The sequence below is a fragment of the Dendrobates tinctorius genome, unplaced genomic scaffold (assembly GCF_039654945.1).
Source record: "Dendrobates tinctorius isolate UK_male_01 unplaced genomic scaffold, ASM3965494v1 ptg000075l, whole genome shotgun sequence".
NCBI classification, from domain to species: domain Eukaryota; kingdom Metazoa; phylum Chordata; class Amphibia; order Anura; family Dendrobatidae; genus Dendrobates; species Dendrobates tinctorius.
Window position 1 is genome coordinate 17,008,099 of NW_027361743.1, and position 25,982 is coordinate 17,034,080.

The following is a 25,982-nucleotide window of genomic DNA, read 5'->3' on the forward strand; positions in this document are numbered from 1 at the left end:
TAAAAAGGACTAAGAAGAATTTGTATAGAAATTTAAGAATATTTAGAATTCAGAGTCCTCAGTGGTTGATACCTTTTAATCAGTGGTGTAACTACAAAGTTATGGGCCCCGGTGCGAACTTTCAAATGGGACCCCCCCATGCCAAAATGCATGCACATCTCTGCTCTGTACACCTCGTACACACGTGCCTCCGCTCCGTACACCTCGTACACAAGCGGCTCTGCTCGGTACACCTTGTACACATGCAGCTCCGCTCCGTACACCTCGTACACACTCGGCTCCGCTCTGTACACCTCGTACACACTCGGCTCCGCTCCGTACACCTCGTACACACACGGCTCTGCTCCGTACACCTCGCACACACGGTTCCACTCACCTCGTACACACACTGTTCCGTTCCATACACACACGGCTCCGCTCCGTACACCTCGTACACACGCGGCTCCGCTCTCTAGACCTTGTACACATGCGGCTCCGCTTCGTAGACCTCGCACACACTCGGCTCCGCTCCGTACACCTCGTACACACGGTTCCACTCACCTTGTACACCCACTGCTCCGCTCCATACACACACGGCTCCGCTCCATTCACCTCGTACACACGCGACTCCACACACCTCGTACACACATGGCTCCGCTCCGTACACCAGGTACACACACGGCTCCGCTAAATAGACCTCATACACATGCGGCTCCGCTTCGTAGACCTCACACACACTCGACTCCGCTCCGTACACCTCATACACACTCGGCTCCACTCCGTACACCTCGTACACAAGCGGCTCCACTCCGTACACCTCATACACACACGGCTCTGCTCCGTACACCTCGTACACACGGCTCCACTCACCTCATACACACACGGCTCTGCTCCATACACACACGCCTCTGCTCCGTACACCTCGTACACACGCGGCTCCGCTCTCTAGACCTTGTACACATGCGGCTCCGCTTCGTAGACCTCGCACACACTCGACTCTGCTCCGTACACCTCATACACACTCAGCTCCGCTCAGTACACCTCGTACACACTCGGCTCCACTTCGTACACCTCGTACACAAGTGGCTCCACTCCGTACACCTCATACACACACGGCTCTGCTCCGTACACCTCGTACACACGGCTCCACTCACCTCGTACACACACGGCTCTGCTCCGTACACCTCGCACACACGGTTCCACTCACCTCGTACACACACTGCTCCGCTCCATACACACACGGCTCCACTCCGTACACCTCATACACATGCAGCTCCGCTCTCTAGACCTTGTACACATGCGGCTCCACTTCGTAGACCTCGCACACACTCGGCTCCGCTCCGTACACCTCGTACACACGGTTCCACTCACCTCGTACACACACTGCTCCGCTCCATACACACACGGCTCCGCTCCATACACCTCGTACACACATGGCTCCGCTCCGTACACCTCGTACACACACGGCTCCGCTCCATACACACACGGCTCCGCTCCATAGACCTCATACACATGCGGCTCTGCTTCGTAGACCTCGCACACACTCGACTCCGCTCCGTACACCTCATACACACTCGGCTCCACTCCGTACACCTCGTACACAAGCGGCTCCACTCCGTACACCTCATACACACACGGCTCTGCTCCGTACACCTCGTACACACGGCTCCACTCACCTCATACACACACGGCTCTGCTCCATACACACACGCCTCTGCTCCGTACACCTCGTACACACGCGACTCCGCTCTCTAGACCTTGTACACATGCGGCTCCGCTTCGTAGACCTCGCACACACTCGACTCTGCTCCGTACACCTCATACACACTCAGCTCTGCTCAGTACACCTCGTACACACTCGGCTCCACTCCGTACACCTCGTACACAAGCGGCTCCACTCCGTACACCTCATACACGCACGGCTCTGCTCCGTACACCTCGTACACACGGCTCCACTCACCTCGTACACACACGGCTCTGCTCCATACACACGGCTCCGCTCCATACACGCATGGCTCCGCTCTGTACACCTCTGTACACACGCGGCTCCACACACCTCATACACACACAGCTCTGCTCCACACACCTCACACACACATGGCGCCACACACCTCGTACACACATGGCTCCGCTCCATACACCTCGTACACACACAGCTCCACTCTGCACACCCCATACACACACATCTTCGCTCCGTACACCTTTTACACACACAGCTCTGCACTGCACACCCCATACACACACTGTCTTTTTACATCAATTAAGGAATTTACTCTTCAGACCTGGAGTCATCACACAACACAGAACTAGACCCCAATCAGAGGGCAATAAAACCTTCACACTGCTTATCTATGAACTGTTCCAATATTTATGCTTATCCCTCTCCCATAATGACAATTCTGCTTCACATCATTTGTCTTATCTATTGCCGTTATTTCTGTGCTGTTTTGTGTATAAATATGTGATTCTTCAGATGTTGTTTTAGTCTAGCCTGATGAAGAGACCTGAGTAGTCTCGAAAGCTTGCAATGTGTTACCATCTTTTAAGTTAGCCATTAAAAGGTGCCCAAGAGGGGCGCACTGTCGGACGCTAGCACTGTGGAAGATGTGCCGTGTGGCCACTAACTTGCCACTGACAAGCGCTGACTATATAACTAGATCACTAAACGCACTCGTAATATCAGAGGGAGGGGAATCTTAATGAGTCATTCGCAGTCCATACATCCATCACCATTCACACAGTAGCAATTAGAGTCTATACTATCGCATGGCCGAGCAGCCATGCATGCCTTTTATAGCCGTGCGCTTCCGGGACCTTCCAGATCTCTGAGATGGACCAATCAGATCAGGGGAAGGACCTGAGCATGTGACTGAAGACAGTTATCTGATACCCCCACCGCCATCAGCATCTGCTTCCCCTCCCCTTCACTCCGCTCTCCCCGCCTTCCGATCCCCCTACCCCCAGTACCTTCTGAGGCACGCTGTCCCTCTGCTATCGGTCATCGGCGCCGCCATCTTCCAAAATGGCATGCGCATGCGCAGTGCGCCCGCCAAATCTGCCGCTCAGCAAATTCATTCATTCATCACAGGTACATTTTGATCACTGTGATAGACCCGAAACGCGCATTGGGGTGGGTGCAGACACTTTGGCATCATGGTCATCAGTACCCAGGTAAGGCTAAGTAGTTTAGATGGCTTCATGACCCTTATGGTGTGCTTATTTCTGTAGTGGATTAATGCTGTATTATATTTTGCCATATGTATGATTAGCTGATCTGTATTGATAGCGTTTCATACCCAGCTATATAAATCTGTAAACATTTCACCATACTGATGCCGTATGTTTCCTGTACCCTACGGATATTTCTTTGATGCACATATGCACTTTTTGTCTCCCCTTTGTAACTGTTCTTTTTATTCTGCTAATAAAGTTTATATTTTTCTCCAGAACATTGGGTTCTTTTGATCGCTTTTTCCTTTCCCTTAACTATTTTGTGTCACATAACTCTCTGGTGCAACAGAATAAAAATTTAAAATTTGAAAATTGCAAAATTTTCAAAATTTTTGCCAAATTTCCAATTTTTTCACAAATTAACGCAAAAATTATTGACCTAAATTTACCACTAACATGAAGCCCAATATGTCCCCCAAAAAAATCTCAGAATCGCTAGGATCCGTTGAAGCGTTCCTGAGTTATTACCTCATAAAGGGACACTGGTCAGAATTGCTAAAAATGGCCTGGTCATTAAGGTCAAAATAGGCTTGGTCATGAAGGGGTTAATGCACCCTATGATCCTGTTTGCCTTGGCAGCCGCTGCCTGGCACTGGCTGCTCCAGGTAAGTTTATCACTAACTTGGATTCCCAAGTCCTTCTCCATGTCAGATTTACCCAGTGGTTTCCCGTTCAGTGTGTAATGGTGATATTGATTCCTTCTTCCCATGTGTATAACCTTACATTTATCATTGTTAAACTGCATCTGCCACCTTTCGGCCAAAGTTTCCAACTTATCCAGTTCCATTTGTAGCAGAATACTATCTTCTCTTGCATTGACTGCTTTACATAGTTTTGTATCATCTGCAAATATCGATATTTTGCTGTGTAAACCTTCTACCAGATTGTTAATAAATATGTTGTAGAGAAAAGGTCCCAACACCGACCCCTGCGGTACCCCACTGGTCACAGCGACCCAGTTAGAGAATATACCATTTATAACCACTCTCTGCTTTCTATCACTAAGCCAGTTACTTACCCATTTACACACATTTTCCTCCAGACCCAGCATTCTCATTTTGTGTACCAACCTTTTGTGTGGCACGGTATCAAACGCTTTGGAAAAATCAAGATATACCACGTCCAATGACTCACCTTGGTCCAGTCTATAGCTTACCTCTTCATAAAGGCTGATTAGATTGAAGCTGTGGTCAATACTCAAAAAGAGGGTGGACAGAAAAACCCCACAGAAATTCTGATAATCTCCAAGCACTGATTAGGCAATAATAGGCAATCATTAGTTAAGCCCCCGTTACACACTGCGATATTGCTAGCAATATCGCTGTAAAGTCACCGATTTTGTGACATTGCAGCGATATTGCTAGCGATATCGTTACATGTGATACTTACCACCGACCGGCTCCCCCGCTGGCTATCGCGCGAGAAGCTCCTGGACCATTCCTCGTCGGCCACTTCCTGCGGCGCTTCCTGCTGTGATGATAAGCGATGCGTGGACGCGGGCAGGAGGACGCAGGATTGCCGCTTCTGACAAGTAAGTAGCGACCCCCGACCCCTGCGATGTCACTGGTGAGATCTGCCTGTGTGGCAGCTCACTAGCGACCACCTAGCGATGCACCAGCGATCCTGACCGCGTCATATCGCTGGTCGGGATCGCTGGTGCATCGCTAGGTGTAACGGTACCCTTAGGATTTGGCCCAGAAGCTGATCTCCAGCTGCCAGGACGATGGGCAGAAGTCTTAAAAAATAAGGGACAACACTATAAATATTGAGTGCTTACATAAACGTGATGTATTTAAAAGTGTAAAAACATATGAAGTGTTGATAATTGTACAGCAGTAACCCTAGACTAAAAGCTCTAAAAACATTGCAACATCAAAAAGTAAAATTTGGGCAGACTCAACTTTTGGCCATGACTGTACATCCCTTCTTATCCCAGTAATGGATTGGTGGGTGTCCCAGAAATAGGACCACCAATGAGCATTAAATAATAACATATCCAACAATATGACGTCAATTACTGAGATGGGAATTCCCCTAAATTGCAGCTTTATTACACATGTTAAAAAATTAAATGGCATTTGTTTTCTAAGGAAGACGGCTTCCTGCTCAGCGTGTCTGTGTCATTAAAAAAAATAATTAACATAGAGGCGGTTTTAAAGCAGAGTAAAAGCAAGTTTATTTTTCCAAGGGTTTGAGATAATGGAATTCTGGTAATGAAATACTCTGGTGCTGCTTCAGTAACTCCATTCGCCTGTCCTAGTGTTTATTGTGGCTTGTTGATAATGAATTTGCATATTGTTAATGTCGTTAAAAAGTGGAAATTCATTTTTTACACCACTGTTCAGTCTTCTAGTCCTTTTAACTAAACACATATTATTTCAGACATAGTCATAATAAGATTTGAACGCATCCACTTTACCTTAATTACTTTACAACTGTAAATGTAGATGCAATATGCGTGCTAATAGCCCCAAATAAGTGTAATACAAAGACCTCTACCTGATGATAATGGCTTTACAAAAATCACAAGTTTACTGTGTAATATGTCTGCTGTTTATAATGACCATGGGAAAACCTAAGAGGGGTTCCAAGTACTCAAAGAGGTCCCTTTGAGCATTTGATAAAACATTATAAGGAGCAGGTTGCTGCATACTGGCTTATTATTGAGCTGAATAGCAGTTGTAGAAATACCTATGTATATAGTGAGATCCCTCTAGTAGCAACTAGAGGCAGGGAAGATTTTAACATTTAAATATATTACCATAGAATTACACATATAGATACTGTAGTGGTCACATGGGCCAAGGTCTTTCACAGTGACACCCAATAATTGATTAAATGGGTTTCTGTGTGTGTCTTAGAGCATTCTTACTCACCTTCCTCCATGGCTGCTTACTGATAAATGCCATACAATTTGAGAACCCATAATTTGGTGAACACCGGTCCACTCACTTGGGTATGTACACAGCTTTTTCTTCAACACTACCCTCAAGTGATCAGTTGGGTTAAGGTCCGAGGACAGTGGGGGCAATCCATCACCTCTACTTTATTGTCATTGAACCATTTCTTTGGCAATCTCAACATATACTTTTGGGTTGATGTCCTGATGCAACGTTGTGTCGATCGATATCGGTCAAGTATCCAATGCCTTTGGCTGTGAAACAATCCCGTATTATCAAGCTTCCTCCACCAAATTTGACAGTTCCTTCAATTTCTCAATCCATTAGCCCTTTAACCTTGTTTCTTCCAGACCTATTTGCAAACATCAAAGCCTAGTCAATTGACTTTCGTCTCATTGTTCCACATCACCCGTTTCCAATCTTCTACTGTCCGTCCACTTTTCTTACTTTTTTGCAAACAAGTTGACGCTTCTTATGATGATATTGAAGTGGAAGCTTCTTCACCTTTTTCCGACCCACCATTCTTGACTTGTGCAACGTGCAATGCAGAGTGCTTACATGGATGGCTGTGATTTCGCTATTGCGAAGCATATGAGCTACCTCCAATGCCATGTTTGTTGCAATAGAACTGATAGACCTTGGGATGAGTCGACTTGTTGACTCCGATATTTCGCCTGGACGTCCACCTTTTGGCTTCTGAATGAATGGGCGGACTTCATTTCATATTCTTTCAATTGTCATGGCACTGTCATGATCCAGGTTGGATATGACATGTTTTGAATAAGTAACCTTTTTTTTTTCTTTGAGCTGGTTGCTTAGAGTTGGTTTTGCCCCACGGTGGCCATTAGGGTTATTACACAGTGGTGTCTTTTGTTCTAGTTTGCCCCCTGTGGTGTTGAGCGTTATTGCATGGGAATCTCTAACAGGTGTGAGACTCTGGCTCCTAACTATAAAGGTGTGTCAGGTGTTCTCACTCACTGTTGGTGATATTGGTGTTTTCCAACCATCCTTGATGAAGGAAGGAGCTAGAGAGAGTTCCTGGCTGCTCAGTCAGAATCCTGGAGTGGCAGCTATGGTGTCAGCAAGGAGTTCTGGCAAAGCTTGGAGGAGTAGCAGCTATGGTGTCAGCAAGGAGTTCTATAAAGCATGGTGGAGTGGCAGCTATGGTGTCAGCGAGGAGTTCTTGTAAAGCTTGGTGGAGTGGCAGCTATGGTGTCAGCAAGGAGTTCTTGCAAAGTTTTGTGGAGTGGCAGCTATGGTGAAAGCTGCACTCAGATGCTGGATTCTGTTGCTGGAAGAGAGCTGCACTCAGATGCTGGACTCTGTTGCTGGAAAGCTGCACTTGGATGCTGGACTCTGTTGCTGTAAAGCTGCACTCAGATGCAGGACTCTGTTGCTGGAAAGCTGCACTCAGGTGTTGTGTCCGGTTGGAGAAAAAGATGCACTCAGGTGTCGGACTCTGTTGTTTGGAGCATTAGCAACAGAGCAAAGCTAAGTGGTGTTTCCCTGTTTGTCACTTTCCTCAATGTGTGCTTTAGTGCAGTGGTGGGATTAGTTTCTGCACCGTCCACTTCACTAGTAAGGGATTGGTTCAGGGCGAGCTAGGGATTCCAGGTATCCTGATCGGCGCCCGATGCAGAACCAGTCTAGGGATCGTTAGGAGTGTAGAGACACTGACTCAGGGGAGTGCAGGAGGTCTCCACGTCCCCGTTCCCTATCGCAGGGCCACCATTGTAATTGTTTTCCTGGTTTCCCCTTTATTCTGAAATTCACCCTGCTGGAGGCAGTGTATCCAGACATACGTGTACTACTGAAATTCGCCTGCTGGAGGCGGTGTATATGGCTACACATTCTATTATTTAAATTCGCCCTGCTGGAGGCGGTGTATCCAGGGTCACGCGTGTCATATAAATTCACCCTGCTGGAGGCGGTGTGTCCAGTCACACGTGACCATGACAGGCACTCACATGATGCAGTTTGGCAATTTTCTTGGCTGAGAGACCACTGTCAATGAGCTGGATGATGCGGTTTCTCTTTCCTTGGGAAATCTTCATGGCTGCTCCTTGATTTGAACCATTGACTAGGGATGAGCAAGTAGTGAAGTATTCGGACTCACTATACTCGTACCGAGTATATCGTAATACTCAAGTGTTCGGTACGATTAGCGAGTCCCATGATAGTCAATGGAAAATGCGAGTAATTGTCTGCTGGACCTTACAAAGCAGTCTGGGGACTGAGGAGAAGGCTAAAAAATGTGTAAATGTTAAAAAAATGTATGCTGTAAACAAATGTATATAACATGGGGGCACCTGGTCAGGGTCTGAACGAGTGGATTTACACCACTGCTTCACTAGAATGTACAAACACTATTTGAAGTCCTGTGTTTTTTTGCCGGAAGAGCGGGACTTGTACGCCACTTGCGTAGTGCCAGTGATATATCAGAAGTGCTGTAAGAGCGAGTGATGATTGTGGCGACCTTCTGACAGCTAAATGTGTAAGTGGTGTAAGGAGAGCAATCTGCCCTAGGGGCTGTGTGATGGTTAACGCAGGAAGAAGCCACCCATCATCATCATCACAAGGGATTCACAATAATAAAGCTTGGACTACTGTTCTTGTTGTTCCACTGCCACTGCCCAATGTGTAGGCATAGACATAGTGTCTTCAAAACATTAGCCCTAGGGGCTGTCTCATGGTTGATGAAGGAAACAAGACAGGTCTGAAGGGCCAAACAATTATGATGAAGCTAGGACTACTAGCATAGAGGTTGCAGTGCCCAGTGTCCAGGCATAGCCATAGTGTCTCCAAAAATTAGCCCAAAGGGCATGATACCATGGTTGATGAAGGAAGAAGGGTCTCACTCTCATCACAAGTGCCTCCAATGGGAAATATTAATTAACGCAACATTGTTTTTAGCTTATTGACCATGAGGTACATGTGTCAGAAGCAGGATTTGAAAACATGTGTAAAAAGAAGAAAAGGGGCTTGTATGGGAAGGGATGGACGTGATCACCAATTTAAAAAAAAAGTTTTGGGTGACTTTAGGTTGGAATAATGTCATCTGGAGGGCTTAAATACTGTTGCGAAATCCAGTCCTTGTTAAATTTTATCAGAGTCAGCCTGTCTGCATTCTCTGTAGTCAACCGTGTGCGTGTATCTGTGATGATTACCACAGCGGCACAGAAAACATGCTCTGACATCACACTAGCAGCAGGGCAGGCCAGCGCCTCCAAGGCATAGAAGGAGAGGTCGGGCCAACTATGTAGCTTTGGGGAGTTGGAAGTTTCGCCCCCAACAGTTCGCCCCCAGCAGTTCGCCCCCAGCAGTTCGCCCCCAGGTACACTTCGCCCCCGAACATTTCGCCCCCAGCATTTCGCCCCCAGGTTGTTTCGCCCCCGCACATTTCGCCCCCGCACATTTCGCCCCCAGCAGTTCGCCCCCGCACATTTCGCCCCCGCACATTTCGCCCCCAGCAGTTTGCCCCCGGATGTTTCGCCCCCGGATGTTTCGCCCCCAGCAGTTCGCCCCCGGATGTTTCACCCCTGGATGTTTCGCCCCCAGCAGTTCGCCCCCAGATGTTTTGCCCCCAGCAGTTCGCCCCCGGATGTTTCGCCCCCAGCAGTTCGCCCCCGGATGTTTCGCCCCCGGATGTTTCGCCCCCAGCAGTTCGCCCCCGGATGTTTCGCCCCCAGCAGTTCGCCCCCGGATGTTTCGCCCCCAGCAGTTCGCCCCCGGATGTTTCGCCCCCAGCAGTTCGCCCCCGGATGTTTCGCCCCCAGCAGTTCGCCCCCGGATGTTTCGCCCCCAGCAGTTCGCCCCCGGATGTTTCGCCCCAGCAGTTCGCCCCCAGCAGTTCACCCCCGGATGTTTCGCCCCCAGCAGTTCGCCCCCGGATGTTTTGCCCCCAGCAGTTCGCCTCCAGCAGTTCACCCCCGGATGTTTCGCCCCCAGCAGTTCGCCCCCAGCAGTTCGTACCCGGATGTTTCGCCCCCAGAAGTTCGCCCCCGGATGTTTCGCCCCCAGCAGTTCGCCCCCAGAAGTTCATCCCCGGATGTTTCGCCCCCAGCAGTTCGCCCCCGGATGTTTCGCCCCCAGCAGTTTGCCTCCAGCTGTACACCCCCGGATGTTTCGCCCCCAGCAGTTCGCCCCCAGCAGTTCATACCCGGATGTTTCGCCCCCAGCAGTTCGCCCCCGGATGTTTTGCCCCCGGATGTTTCGCCCCCAGCAGTTCGCCCCCGGATGTTTCGCCCCCAGCAGTTCGCCTCCAGCAGTTCACCCTTGGATGTTTCGCCCCCAGCAGTTCGCCCCCAGCAGTTCGTACCCAGATGTTTCGCCCCCAGCAGTTCGCCCCCGGATGTTTCGCCCCCAGCAGTTCGCCCCCGGATGTTTCACCCCCGGATGTTTCGCCCTCTGTCAGTTCGCCCCCAGCAGTTCATCCCTGGATGTTTTGCCTCTAGCAATTTGCTCCTGGATCTTTCGCATCCGGGAAAAACCTGCCTGAACTGAACATTGGCAGGTTTGCTTATCACTAATAATACACCATATGAGTCTAAGATATACAATTCTGATCAAATTAGTTTTTTTTATTCTCAAACTTTGTTTTCTAGATGAGTAATTTTACAAACAGACAGGAAAATAGTAGGATTTCATTGGTTACTAAGGAGGTCGTGCCCCCTTGGGAGCAGAACGGTTCCTGGCTCCCTATGATACATTCAGGGCTGCTTGTTCACAGCCCTCTGCAAAGCTCCCCTTCACCCTCCGCTCATGTGCTCTGTCCTGGACAAGAGGAGGGCTCCCCCCTGCCTGTGTAAAGCCGTTACAGGACGGAACACATAGGGGGGGCTTTGCAGAGGGCTGTAAACCAGCAGCCCTTTATACATCATAGGGAATATATTGTTAGCTGCATGCTCCTGTGCAGCCACGCCCTCTAGAATCCATCCACAAGTACTGCTACTAAGGAGAAACAACCTCCTTAGCAACCACTGAAATCCTGCAGCACATGGAGCTTTAACTTGGATGAGACTTTTCACACAGAAGTGAAGCTGCTGGAAGGTCTCCTTTGGAAATGAATATCATGGGCACAGGTACTATAACATAACATGTTTTTTGCAGAGTTATGCTTTAACTGTATATATCAAAACTGTTTTAACAAGAAACATAAAAAGGTATAGAGGGGAAGGATTAGAGAAAAAGAGAAAATACAAATTGCAGGTTATAATGCTTGAATTATTTTACAGCTAAAAACACTGCTCTCAAAACATACAATATGTGACCATGAACTAAAAATCAAAGCTGTAGGCAATGCCTCTCAGATAATCCATCAAGCTTCTATTATCGAAATCTTGCACGATACGTTTAACCCTTGCTGAAATTGCAGGATACTTTTTGTTTCTTGCAGCGATGGGATTTCCTGCTATTATCTGAATAATTTCAAAACTATGGAGCTCTTGCTGATGTTTCAGACAGTTAATGAACCGGTATATATTTTGGAAAAGAGTACCACATGTTTCTCGAAAGCTACGGTGCCATCCTTCGACATCATTATTTGTTCGCGGTTGATCATTCAATGTTCGTTCATACACATTCCAGAATTGAACTGGAAACAAAGGTGCTTGACGTCCTCTGCAATTCATTCGACCGATATAGCTGTCTTCAAAATAGTTGGCAATAGGTATTGCTTCTTGTGGAAAGTCAGGATCTTCCACCAATTCTTCAAATGATTGCACAACATTCTGTGGTGGTAGAAAGGCCAGGGCAGGTATCATGCGTATCCAACGGGCAAATTCATGGTCACCTTGGTATTGCATCTTGAGTCCTTCATTTTGAACTTTACGCCAAACCGACTGTGATAGGTGGAAAAAGCAGCCAGTCTTCAGAAGGTTGGGGAATTCACTTTCAAATGCCTGTATTGCAGCTAGTTCAAAATCCAACATCAGGTTGTCTGGCTGCAGTCCAGGCTGCAAGTTCTTCAGCTCTTGCAGCAACCTCTGGTATGTAGAACGGCTCTTGTCTGTCAGCAAGGTGTACACTACAGGAACAACAAGGCCGCTGTGGACTACATGGATTGTGTAAAGTTGCTTAAACAAGGCTGGTGTAGTGAAAAACATGCCATCAGCAAACCACTCTTTACTTTGTGCCAGTAGATGGAGATTGTCTCTTGTTCCAAATATCAACATACGGCTGTGTCCATTTCCTAATTTAAAATGAAAGTATTAGTAGAGGAAATAACAGAAAAAGTGTAACAAGCAGCAGACAGAGTTTTGGGATAAATTCACAAAAAAAATATCCTAATCAGAAGACTCTGTTCATATCTCACATTAAATACTCACATTTTGCTCCAGATTTTCTGATTTCATAATAAAAAAACTGAAGCAAAATCTAGTGTGAAGGGGCCAACCAATAGTTTTTTACAACATATATTGTCCCAGTGGAAAATTATATATTTTTGTTTAAAATTAAAATTACTTCCAAACTTGAAATAGGTCACATTTTTAGGGTACCTTTAGACCCTTCAACTAGACAGCAGTTCAGCACGGCCGATCGCCACTATGCTGAACAGGCCGTCTAGTTGACAGCCGCATCCAGACGCGGCGTGCGGCTGGACGTCTGAATGAACGACTGGGCGGTCCGCTAGTCGTCGGGTGGGCAGCGCGGACGTTCGTGACGTCCGCGCTGCCTATGCTGTCTCATTGAGAGGATTGTGCAGGACGCAAAAAACGCCAGTAAAATCACCAGTGTGCTTTTGGCCTAAGGCATGACTGAATGGTCCATTAGGCTGGGGTGATATGCAGCATTAATGTGTAAATCCCATCCACATGCTGATGAAAAAATTTTGTTTACAAAAAAAAAACATGCAGTGCAGCATGTCAATGTATGCTGCCATTATACAAACAAAATTCCAGCCATTCAGACAAGGGGCTGAAATCCTGCACTAAAACCTGCACCTAAATCCATAGAGTTAAGTGAAGATTTTGATACAGAATTAGGGTACCACAATAGTGGCCACAATTGCAGGCACAAATAGATTCCTGTGGGATCTCCAATTGCTACCGCAATTACAGCCGCTGCGGAGATGCCGCTCCACAATCCCCTTCCGTCAGTGGGCACGAGGCCTCAGGCTTTATCCAGACAAGCTGGATTTACAGGCGTATTCCGTGCTGTGTTTCCTGCCTGAAACCCGCCCTTTCATGTCTATGGTGCGGGTTACGGGCGGATTCCGGTCGGGGCCGGAAAACGCCCCACCGGAAAATAGCTTCAAAGCTATTTTCCGGCGGATCCCGGAAGGAATGGGAATGGGCAAGAGGGAAACCTCCCGAAAAATGCCTGCAAACCACGCCAAATACGCTCGGTTTAGGCCATAGCAGGGCATGGCCACGCCCATAGCAGAGCTTGGCCACGTCCCCTATTTGCAGAAGCGTTTTGCCAAAGCGCTTGCAAAGTGCTTAAAAAGTGCTTGGAAGCAGCAGGCAAAACGCATCTGCAAATCATGGCGTATCTCACCTGAGCTCCGGAGTTCAGCCCGACCTGTCCACGGATCTGCAGGACTGAACTACGAGAGCCGAGGAATCAGCCGGCGATGGCAGTTCAGTCCGTGCATGCCGCAGACAGGCGAGGCTGAACTCCGGGGCAGCATCCAGGACAGGTATGGCCAGTACAATGCTGCATATTTGGAATTAGTGTTAGCCGGTCCGATCACTGAAGATCGTAATTTATTACGGTTTTCAGGCTGATCGTTATTTTAAATTACGATCCGATTTGTAGCCAGATCATGATGATGATCTGAATTAGAAATCGGAATCCTCCGTAATCTGAAAACACTGTCCGGGCATACACTCCTGAACAGTGTGCGCATATATATATATATATATATATATATATATATATACATACATACACACACACACACACACACACACACACACACACTATACAGGTGTACAGCGTGTGTGCATATTTAGCTTTAGTAAATGGCTCCAGGCTGCGCTGTTAAAAAATAAACAAACCCAGTTACTCACCTCTTTCTCCAGTGTCCAGTACTGGCTCCGGCTCCTAGCCCAGCAGTGCAGGGAATCCCGAAATCCAGGCGGCGCATCGCCGCCTCTGTGCCTGCCGTACTATAACTACAGTGGAGAGTGATCCCAGGACCGCTCACTAGACGGTCCTGGGAAAGCACCACATCACGTCACAGAACAGACCGGCACATGTGCAGATGTGGTGATGCACAACCCAGAATGCATAGCATTGGGATTTCGGAATTCCCTGCACCGCCGGAGACAGCGCTGGACACCGGAGAGAGAGTTGAATAACTGGGTTTGTTTATTTTTTAACAGCGCAGCTTGGGGCCATTATATATATGCAAGAAAGCTGGAAGAAGAGTGGCACAACTGAGATTGTTGCTGAGGACTCAGTGTGCTGCTAGAGCAGGGGTTGGCTTCCGCCCGTACTTAACATGCATCCATGAAGAAAGACCTCCGCGCTCCTGAAGTCCTATACAAATCCTTTATTGCTTTTCAAAGTTCCAAAAGTGCCAGACCACCATCACCCACCCACATATATGCATATATATACACACACACACTGTTCGGGCGTACAGTGTGCATATATATATATATCTACATCTAGCTCTGGAGATTGGATCTGAATTAATTCCAATCTTTCGGTATGATCAGCCCGATCTGATCCTATCTTTCCAGTGATCGGCCAACACTAGTTGGAATCAGTAGGCCTCACTACATTATATTACCCTCAAAGTTTCCCTTGAAGGCAAAAATCACATAGTATTTTATATCAGCACCTTATAGTGTAGCATTTTTCACATTTGTGCAAAATAAACTTTGCAATAATTATGCATAATGGAATTGTTTTAATACAATGTTAAATGGTTAAGTAGCTTACCAGAGTCATGCAGAAGGAACTGCTGCTGGACACCATCAATACTGATCTCCTGGAACTCGAGGGGGATAACAAGTTGATCAAGGGTTTGAGGTAACCTTGGGATATTGCCAAGTTGCCTTGCTAATCGTATTGTCCTCTTCAGTGATGCTTTCCTTGGGAGAAGTGCTGCAACATTAGAATAGGCTCCTGAAACGACGTCTGTGAGAATCTGTTGTGGTGTCTCCTGTGTTGTCCTTGCCCTGGTCACAGCCTCATTAACAAGTCGGATTGCTTCAGGTCTTGCAGCTTGTGCTGCGTGATTGTGAAGATTGACTACTTTCACAACTTCGCCAGATTCTTCATTGGTCCAAACACGTCCCTTGCAAGTCGACCGTTTTTCACATACCCAGATGGAATGAACATCGTCAGCGGTTCGTTTGGAAAATAAGTAAATGTGATTCTCATGGACCAACTTGCTCCTTCCACGTTTGGACAGAACTGAATTCATAGTTGTAGAAAGTGAATTGCTGTGGAAGCTGACTGATTTTTTGTGGCAGTACACTTCTCTCTTTGTGGAGATTTCAGACACTGCTATATTCTGATATACAGATGGAATAAAAGCTAGTCTAATGTAACTTGCAGGACATGTGACCATGCTACTTGTTACATCTGCAACAAAACTTGCAACAAAGCAGGTCAGTGCTGGGTCAGGTAAAAGTTCAAAATTGTTTAGATTTTAGGCCTCTTGCACACTGTAAATTTAGAGTGGTTTCACACTTGTGTTTGTGGCCGCCAGAGGTCGATCCGCTCTGGATCTGACATCCAGCTGACCCCAGGGCAATGCTGGCTGAATGCTGGCATTCCGCTTGCATTGCCCATAGAAGTGAACGGCTGGGTTCCGCGATCTGCAGACGCCGTTCGCTTTCGTAATGCCGCATTCCGCTATCAGTGTCAGAACAAAAAGAAGAGCATTTTCTTCTTTTCGTTCCGCTGCAGGTTAGCGGAATGCGGCATTACAGAAGCGAACGGGCGGCCTGTAGTGCATATGTAGCGGAAGTGTGAAAGCACTGATAGGAACTGAAGGAGTTAAATTGAGTTCTGTCTATGTTGTATTTTCTTGTTTAGACTCATCTTACCTGTTCCCTTGAGAACTAAAACCAGATAACAGATGAATTCCTGTTTTTCAGCCTACGTTGCTTCCTCTGTCTTGTTGAAACCAGTTGTGAAATTGGTTTATACTACACATGTCTGTAAATGTTTAACTTCTTTGCTATAAAGAATGGAAACCTAACTGATAAGCCAGAGGCGTCTCAGCAGGCTTCCCGAGTTGTACAATACAGCGTAAGTCTGTGTTATTCTTCTCGACGGAGCAATCAATTAGAGACATATGGTGTCTCACACCCAAGAACATCGGTCCTTCAGGTGAAAGAGGTACTCTGAGGGATCCCGACAGTTTCCTGATGCCCGAAACAGGGACCTGATATAGGCACCTCTCCAAGACTACCCGATCTACAGACCATTCCAGTTACTGATGAAATTGTGAACAGCAGACCTAAACACCTGGCCAGGTAAGAGATCAATTCTTCTCTTCTCTGCTCTTCATAATCTATCATTATAACTAAGGTCCGTATAAAGGGGAATCTAGTAGAGGAGGGGGCCGTAGGATCAGGTCTATATAAGAACTCTGAGGAAATCGGGTGTGATACGCATATGTAATTTTTGCTCGAATGAGAGGTCATTGCAGATTCTGTCTGTGTACTGCTATCTTCAGGAGAAGAACTGATGCAAATCATAACGGGTATGGTGATTGGACATTTGCAGGAACAACCCCAGACACCAATATAAGAAAGTTTCATTATGCCAAAAAGGAGATCAGTGGTGGATACTGTTAGCATTGAATACACATATCCCATTGAGTAATACGTTGAGAAGTCAGACATTACGGAATATAAGGCTAGGTGAACAGTTCATATTACAAAGCCCAGACGGACAAGTTTTCCACAATAGAAGATTCTGTGTTAGGAATCAGGGAGGTTGTTGAGTGGCTGCTCTGAGTTGAAGGATTGTGGAAAGTAGAAAATAAGCTGCACAGCAGGTATTCGTTCAAAGAGTGGTGATATTGCCTAACTGGGTCATGTGACAGCGTCCTTTCGGGGAGGTCACCGCCTAAGCTTAAATCAACACCCTTTACGAATAAACCTTGTGACAGATAAGAGTGTGATTGAATGAGCACAGGATAACAATATAAGCCTGTGACAAGATATGACTGAAGAAACCCAGTGAATGGATGTCCTGTTCACATCCCTGTGTATCGTGGGAGTGCTTCTGTTTGCAGTGTATATAGCGTATAAGTATACGAAACATATAATACAAAGAGGAACAGAAACTCCATTCAGTCTGTTAGCACCTTAGGAAGAAGGTAACGAGGTATAGTAGAGCTGAGTCTTGAGCTTACCCAATACACCACCTAAGGCAGGGGACTAACAGAAGGGATAAGTGATACGGCACAAGAAAATGGGAAACAGTCAGGGGAAAACAGTGGTAGAAGGAAAATTGTTAAGTGAGATAATAAAGGACAGATGTGGAAGTAGTGCAGCAAAGGACCTAAAAGCAGTATTAAGAGAGTTTAAGTTAAAAGGTAAAGAAGCTCTAGATGAAGAAAAGTGGAAGGAGATAAAAGACATAAAATCAGGAAGAATTGCAGACAATGAGTGTGATAGGAACTGAAGGAGTTAAATTGAGTTCTGTCTATGTTGCATTCTCTTGTTTAAAACCTTATCTGTTCTTCGAGGAGATGTCTCAGACATCTCCCTTGTGAACCAAGGTCAAATACCTCTGCTTTTTCGCCTAAATGACTTTCTTTGTCGAAAACAAGTTGTAAAATCATTTGTACTGCGCATGTCTGTAAAATGTTTAAATTCTTTACTATAAAAGACGGAAGCCTAACTGATAAGCCAGAGGCGTCTTGAGAGGCATCCCGAGTGGTATTATACAGCCGTGTCTGTGTTATCCTTCTCGATGGAGCAATTGATAAGAGACATATGGTGCTTCACACCTAAGAACATCGGTCCTTCAGATGAAAGAGTAATCTGAGGGATCCCGACAGTTTCCTGGCACCCGAAACAGGGACCTGATATAGGCACCTCTCCAAGACTACCCGATCTACAGACCACTCCAGTTACTGATGAAATTGTGAACAGCAGACCTAAACACCTGGCCAGGTAAGAGATCAATTTTTCTCTTCTCTGCTCTTCATAATCTATCATTATAACTAAGGTCCGTATAAAGGGGAATCTAGTAGAGGAGGGGGCCGTAAAATCAGGTCCATATAAGAACTCTGAGGAAATCGGGTGTGACACGCATATGTAATTTCTGATCGAATGAGAGGTTACTGTAGGTTCTGTCTGTGCACAGCTATTTTTAGAAAAAGAGCTGATGCAAATCAAAATGGGAGAGGTCTGACATTATGGAATATAAGGCTGGGTGAACAGTTCATACTGCGCAGCCCGGACGGACAAGTTTTTCACAATAGACGATTCCGCACTAGAAATAGAGGAGGTTGTTGAATGGCTACTTTGATTTGAAAGGTTGTGGAAAGTAGAAAAATAAGCTGTACAGTAGGTATTCGTTCAAAGAGTGGTGATATTGCCTAACTGGGCCATGTGACAGCGTCCTTTCGGGGAGGTCACCGCCTAAGCTTAAATCAACACCCTTTACGAATAAACCTTGTGACAGATAAGAGTGTGACCGAATGAGCACAGGACCGTGAAATGAGCCTGTGACAGGATATGACTGAAGAACCCCAGTAGATGGACACTTTATTTACAATCCTGTGTGTTGTGGGAGTATTTCTGTTCAGATGCTACATAGCATATAAGTACACGAAACACGTAGTACACCGAGGAACAGACACTCCATTTAGCCTGTTAGCACCTTAGGAAGAAGGTAACGAGGTATAGTAGAGCCTAGACTTGAGCTTACCCAATACACCACCTAAGGCAGGGGACTAACAGGAAGACAACAAGAGAAACAGGATAAGAATAAAAGATAAAATGGGGAACAGTCAGGGAAAGACACCTGAAGAAGGAAATCGGTTATGTGATATAATTGAGGATAGATATGGAAGTAGTGCAGCAAAGAACCTGGAAAAAGTATTAATCAAATCCAAAGTGCAAGATAGGCAGGCTGTGTGAATCCTTGTATATATGTCTATGAGAACCTCTGAATAAGATGAGAGATGAGTAATTGAGTATAAAAAAAAAAAAAAAAAATCAGTGAATGAGCACGTATGAATGAATCATCACACATCATTTTTGTGTCAAGAGATTTGTGACCTTTCTAGTTGTGGTGGAATCCCGGACAGATGCGTTATAGATATTTCAAATCTACATCTGAGACTGAATGAATTGAGTAATGATATAGTTCGTGTTATATGTGGCATTACATTGTAAAGTTTCCTGAATGCATTTGGCCAGAAAAAGGGCAAGGCATGGTTAATCTCATTATACAGTTATCTGCCCTTACAGTGAAATCCCGTGATTTTGAGTTTCTTTGTAGAAATTGATTTTGATAAGTCTAAAGAACTACAGAATTCTGTGAAGGACGACGCTGCATTCTGATGGGAGGGGTGAAGGATGGCGCTGCGTAGTTTTTCTTCTCCCTTCGCTCTTATCTCTGCTGAGTGTGAGTTGTGCTCAAAATTCTCTGTAATTCTATCCGTAAGGTACACGCTGAAAGATTTGTGCATTTTAAAGCAACAGTACTTAATTAAAGATTGGAAGTTAAAAGTAAGATATGGTGCCTAATTTAGAAGGGAATTGTAAGTGATTGCTTGGTCATTAATGTGTTTGAACCTGCTTCTAGTTGTGTGATTGATTTGTATAGCAAATTGTGTCAAATTACAAGAGACAGAGAAGGAAGGAAGCAGTAAAACAAGTGGGACAAACATTGAAAAAGGCAAAAATACCAGAGTGTGAATGTTTGGATGTACAAAAAGGCACAGACAAGGGAAGAAAATAGCAAGTGAATAAATGATGCTTGAGAATGTGCAGCAGTATGGAAGGTGTATTATGAATGTTTGATTGACAAAGTGTAACCAGAGACCCAGACAAAATAGATGGACTTGTAAACACTGTAGTCAGACTCAGACAAACCCAGACTGAATAGCTACTTGTGTGACCTGTGCTACTGACCTAAGAGAATTGCACTAAATCCTATCCAGACAAGATCATAAGAAGCTGACATAATAGTGTGGATAGTGGGTAGTGGGGACATTGGCCCTTGAGGAGTAAGCTGACAGTAGACATCAGACGGCCAACCCCATCAGGACCTAGAAGTGTGACTAGAATACGAAAGATACAGGTGTATTATCCCTGGAGCCCCTCTGACCAGCTAGCTTTGCTGAAGCAGCTGCCTGCCCCTGAAGAACAACCATTTCCGTTTTACAGACACATAAAGGAAGTACAGCAAACATATAAGTGTACCTGGGCAGACTTAGAGAGGTTGGTGAGTTTAAAGGCAGGTGACGCACTAGATCATATAATTAAGACACACACAGATGTGACAAAGAATCAGGCTTGGGGCATGGATGATAAATCTGCAGGATCTGGGGAGACGTACTGTGAGTCACTAAGACAATGGGCTGCAGTGGAACAATCAGAGCAGTCTGTACTCCTGACTAATGTGACACAGCAAAGAGGAGAGAGAGTAGAGATATACCTTGGACGGTTACAGCTGAAATGGGCAGACATGGGGTACATTTGCATAAATCCACTTGATGTTAGAATACTGGTGAATGCATTCATTGACGGTATGAACAAAGACTTACGAGACGCAGTACAGACAGCCAGACCTGAATGGAGACATGTAGATCCGAAAGACCTCCTTAAGGTAGCTAAAGAAATTGAGCAAACAAGGACAATAAAACGACCTGTCATGTATGCTGGAGCACAAGGAAAAAAGTGGAGACGTAATAGGAAAGGCATGTGAGATGACACTGACGTTTCTTTTGACAATCTATTCCCCACATGACATCCATGCCATACTCCTACAAGTTCAACCAAAACATCTGTCTATGGCCAGACAGCTCTGACTTGAGTGTGCTCTACTAATTCCTGAGTATGTCACTCCTCAAAAGATGTAACGTTTTGAATCCAGCCACCCTCCTGCCTGTGGATTCAGAAAAGGGGGAATTGGTGACCGTATTGGCGAGTGAGGAAGGATACTTTGACATGACGCATGAACATGTCTGCATAGAACTGATGAGTCAGGAGACAGTTGGGTTTGCACACATTCATGAAAAACCTGTTCCTAATGCAGACTTTGAGTTTCTTTTTTGTAGATGGCCCCAGATACCACCAGGATGGACGATTCTACACTGGATATGCAGTAGTATCCTCACATGAGGTAATCCGAGCGGAACCACTCTCTCCTCACATGTCGGCGCAGGAGGCAGAGTTGAAGGCACTCACTGAGGCGTGTAGAGCCGCTGCAGGTAAAGTCGCTAATATTTTCACAGATTCGAAGCCCATTAAAAATGCAGAGCTGGTGAAACAATTGATGGAGGCATTGATGTTACCAGTCCAGGTTGGCATTGTCAAGGTAAAAGCACACACAAAGGTGACTCCGTGGAGGTAGAGGGCAATAGAAGGGCGAACGAGGCTGCTAAAATAGCACAAGGCGGCCTAGAGAGAGCAGTGGACGGTGGCGGGGAGTCAGCGTATTCCAGCCACATTGGGTCTAGATGTCCTGAAATCCCTCCAGCAAAAGGCTGCCCAAACAGAGAAGGTACACCGGGGGAGACTGGGAGCTGAGCTGAACTCAAATGGAGTATGGGAGAATAAGGATAAAATGTGCCCACCAAAGTCCCTGTTCCCAATCATGGCACAAGCAGCACATGGCCCCAATCACACCTCAAAAAGTCACATGTGTGCCATGGTAGATGCCTTCTGGATCGCTCCTGGCTTCAGTTGCGCAGCCGCGAAACTTGTACAATCATGCCTCATCTGTGCACAGCACAACCCAGGTAAAACAGTAAAAGTCCCTAAGAAAGCGACACCTAGGCCTCTCTACCCGTTTCAGAGACGGCAGATTGACGACATACAGCTACCAAGGTAGGAGTGTATGCAAATATCCTAGTATGTGTAGATCTCTTCTCTGGATGGCCAGAGGCCTACCCGGTGAAAACGGCTACAGCTCGAGCTACTGCAAAGAAACTGGTGATGGAACTAGTACCACGATTCGGTGTCCCTGAAACAATTGAATCAGACAGAGGTACACACTTTACTGCTGAGGTAATGCAAAATGTAATGCAAATGATAGGTGTAGAACAAGCATTTCATACACCCTACCACCCACAGAGTTCAGGGAAGGTAGAGAGAATGAACGGGACACTGAAATTGAAAACACAGAAAACCATGGAGCAGACCCATAGACCATGGCCAGAGTGTCTCCCATTAGCATTATTCTCAGTAAAGTACACACCCACGGGGAAAACTAAACTGTCACCCTTCGAGATACTGTTTGGAAGACCACCGAACACAGGGTTGTACTACCCACAGGTCTTAACACTCAATGTGGATAATTTGACAAGTTATGTAATCCAGTTGCAAAAGCATTTAACTCAAATGCATTCTCTAGTTTTCTCTTCCACTCCAGATCCAGATAGTGTGGAAGGAACTCACTGTCTACAACCTGGTGATTACGTATATGTCAAGAAACACTCCAGAAAGACCCTTGAACCCCGATATCAAGGACCTTACCAAGTACTCCTAATAACGCCTACTTCTGTTAAGTTGGAAGGACGACCAACCTGGATCCACGCATCGCATTGCAAACTAGCCACAGGAATTAACAAAGCATAAGAGTGCATAATGTTTTGGTTTGGTTTTGTTGCATTATCTGTAATAATGGTAGCTGCGTGGGACAATCTAAATTCTCCAATGTCCTTGAATAATAAGTTTATACAACATCATGAAAAAATACTAAATGATTGGTCAAAAGACACTCAGTCTCCAGCAGATTGCTGGATCTGCACACATTCACCAATATCGGCCACTAGTATTCCGTTCCTTGTTATTCCTGTGCCACCCGAGGAATTATTTGCCTGGACCAGTTGTTCTGATACACTCGCTAATAATGCCACAAATAATGTGAAGTTATGGAACACAACTGTTGGAATACCTATTGTGGGATGGGTAGGATACCCTTGGTGGCAGGGTAATCTTTCAGGAAGTAACACATACCTTCAATATCTGGCATATAAAGGGGGGCTTGGGTACCCAGGAATAGAACTCGATTAACCTACCTGGGGCAAATTCCAATGTATGGCCTACAAGTTAGTTTTAATGTAACTTCCCACTCTACTGATGCCTTCAAACCAATACTGCTAGAAAGAAGGTTGCATAATACGTCCTGGGAGTATTCCAATTTATTTCCCCAGGGCAATAATGAAACTTGTTTTAATATTTCAGGTAATATACCTTGCAACGAGTCATCTGGATATGAGAAAGGAACTCCCACCTGTGGAAATCCCGATGTAGGGTAGTGTAGCCCTTTAGGACAACTTCCGAATTGGTGTATGCTTCAGAATGTATCTGCGTTCATAGATTTAGTTCATAGACTGGTATTACAACATTCAGCCCTATGGGACCTACCTAGTGACATGTTCTGGGTATGTGGAGACAATGCATATAAATGGTTGCCAGTAGGGGTAAAAGGTGCTTGTACTCTGGGTCGTTTGACTCCAGCTACCTTTGTTATTCCGAATGACCAGTTGAATACTCAGAGCATAGCTAAACACACGTTGTACAAAAGAGCTGCTGATAATACACCTCGCCTCTCTGGGAGACCACATATAGTGCAGATGAGTGTGGCTAATAAAATTGTCAGTTCTATTTTTATTTATCCTATGATTACTCAAATGTGGGATAAATTAGTCAGGGCTACAGATTACTTAGATGACCAAATATGGGATATATTGGATATATTGAACACCACCGTTGCTGTCCAAAATCAGCTCATCATAGCCACTAATCAGCATACCATAGTATTAGATTATTTAACTGCAGCGCAAGGAGGTATGTGTCAAGTCATCGGACCAGCTTGCTGTCATTATATAGATCCCAACAGTAGTTTAAAGTTAAGATCAAAAATAGAGGATGTTCAAAAACTTAGAGATCAGTACAATAAAGACAATGATCGTACTAAGGATAGTTGGTGGTCAGATACATTCTCCTTTCTTAATCCAGCTAATTGGTTTAAGGGTATTGGAGGCTGGATAACTGGGATTATACTAAGTCTATTACGTATTGTTGTCTGTATCTTCGTAATATATGTGCTATTGAAACTTGTTTTTTGGTGTATCTCTGTATGCAAGAAAAGATGTAGAAATAGATAAGGAAGTTTGACTGTAAACAACAAGAATTTAACTATTATTCCTTTGAGTCCTAGATTGACATCTCATTTCTGGCATGAAGGAGCGTACTCTTGCAATGATGGACGTGGCTTCAGTATCTGGGGGATGGAGAAGGTAGAAGACCTGTCTCCCTTGGGCAACCCGTCGGCCTGGGATAGTACCTGGTGAACGAGCCACTATCCGCTGTTGTTGCAGGATCCAGTGTTCCAGATTGTGGAAAATGAAGATGTCAAAGGGGGGAATGATAGGAACTGAAGGAGTTAAATTGAGTTCTGTCTATGTTGCATTCTCTTGTTTAAAACCTTATCTGTTCTTCGAGGAGATGTCTCAGACATCTCCCTTGTGAACCAAGGTCAAATACCTCTGCTTTTTCGCCTAAATGACTTTCTTTGTCGAAAACAAGTTGTAAAATCATTTGTACTGCGCATGTCTGTAAAATGTTTAAATTCTTTACTATAAAAGACGGAAGCCTAACTGATAAGCCAGAGGCGTCTTGAGAGGCATCCCGAGTGGTATTATACAGCCGTGTCTGTGTTATCCTTCTCGACGGAGCAATTGATTAGAGACATATGGTGCTTCACACCTAAGAACATTGGTCCTTCAGATGAAAGAGTAATCTGAGGGATCCCGACAAGTGGGGGGAACAAGTGGAGGCATGCATTAAAGTATCACAGGTTGCTAAGCGAGAGAACTGGGCATATAATGAGAAAACAAAACGATGGATTCGTCCCAAAGAATTTAGCCCTGTGTCAGAGAAGCAGGAACCACCACCATATCCTGCCCCAGCCCGTATAACAACCCCACCTGCAGCACCGGTTATATCACTGCCCACCGGACTGTGCCCTGATGTACAATCACCATTATCTAGCAATGGCAATCTAGGATGGACTTGTAATAATTGTGGTCAACAAAATCCAGACTGGAGAGAGACGTGTCTAGCCTGTGGAGCACCCCGTTACCATCACCCTAGCAGATTAGCCCCCGTTAGGACCCAAACATGCCCTTTCAGGGAAACAGATGAACAGGGTGTTACCCGCACCAGACAGACTCAGACTACCCATTATACTCCATGGTCCGCTCCAGAATGTATGGCATTATTGTCTAATGCTCCAGATCCCACTACCTTTCCTATGGGGTTTGCCCGGTACATAAGACAAGTACTGACTGTACACAGAGGGACCTGGTTGGATGGGGAAGACTTATGCAGATTAAAACTACCAATAACTACCCAAGGGGAGTTTTCACAGATTGTTGGACCAAATAGACCCGCTGATAATGATCAAGAAGGTAATCCTCGAACTCAGGCTTCGAGAGAGCCCTTTTTAACTGCCCTTGACAATTTTATGCAGACGAAGCAGAGACAGAGAGGTAACATGACAGCCATACCGCAGAAACCGGGACAGTCAGTGACCGATTTCTTTCGGATATTGGAAACGGCGTTCCAAGATGAGGGTCTTGATACAAATAATGAGGGGGTATCACGACTATTGGCAAAAGCCTTTATGGAAGGGTTACTCAAAGAAATACGAGATCCCCTGAAAATAAGCACCCCTGATTGGAGATCAGTACCTGATGTCCATGGATTA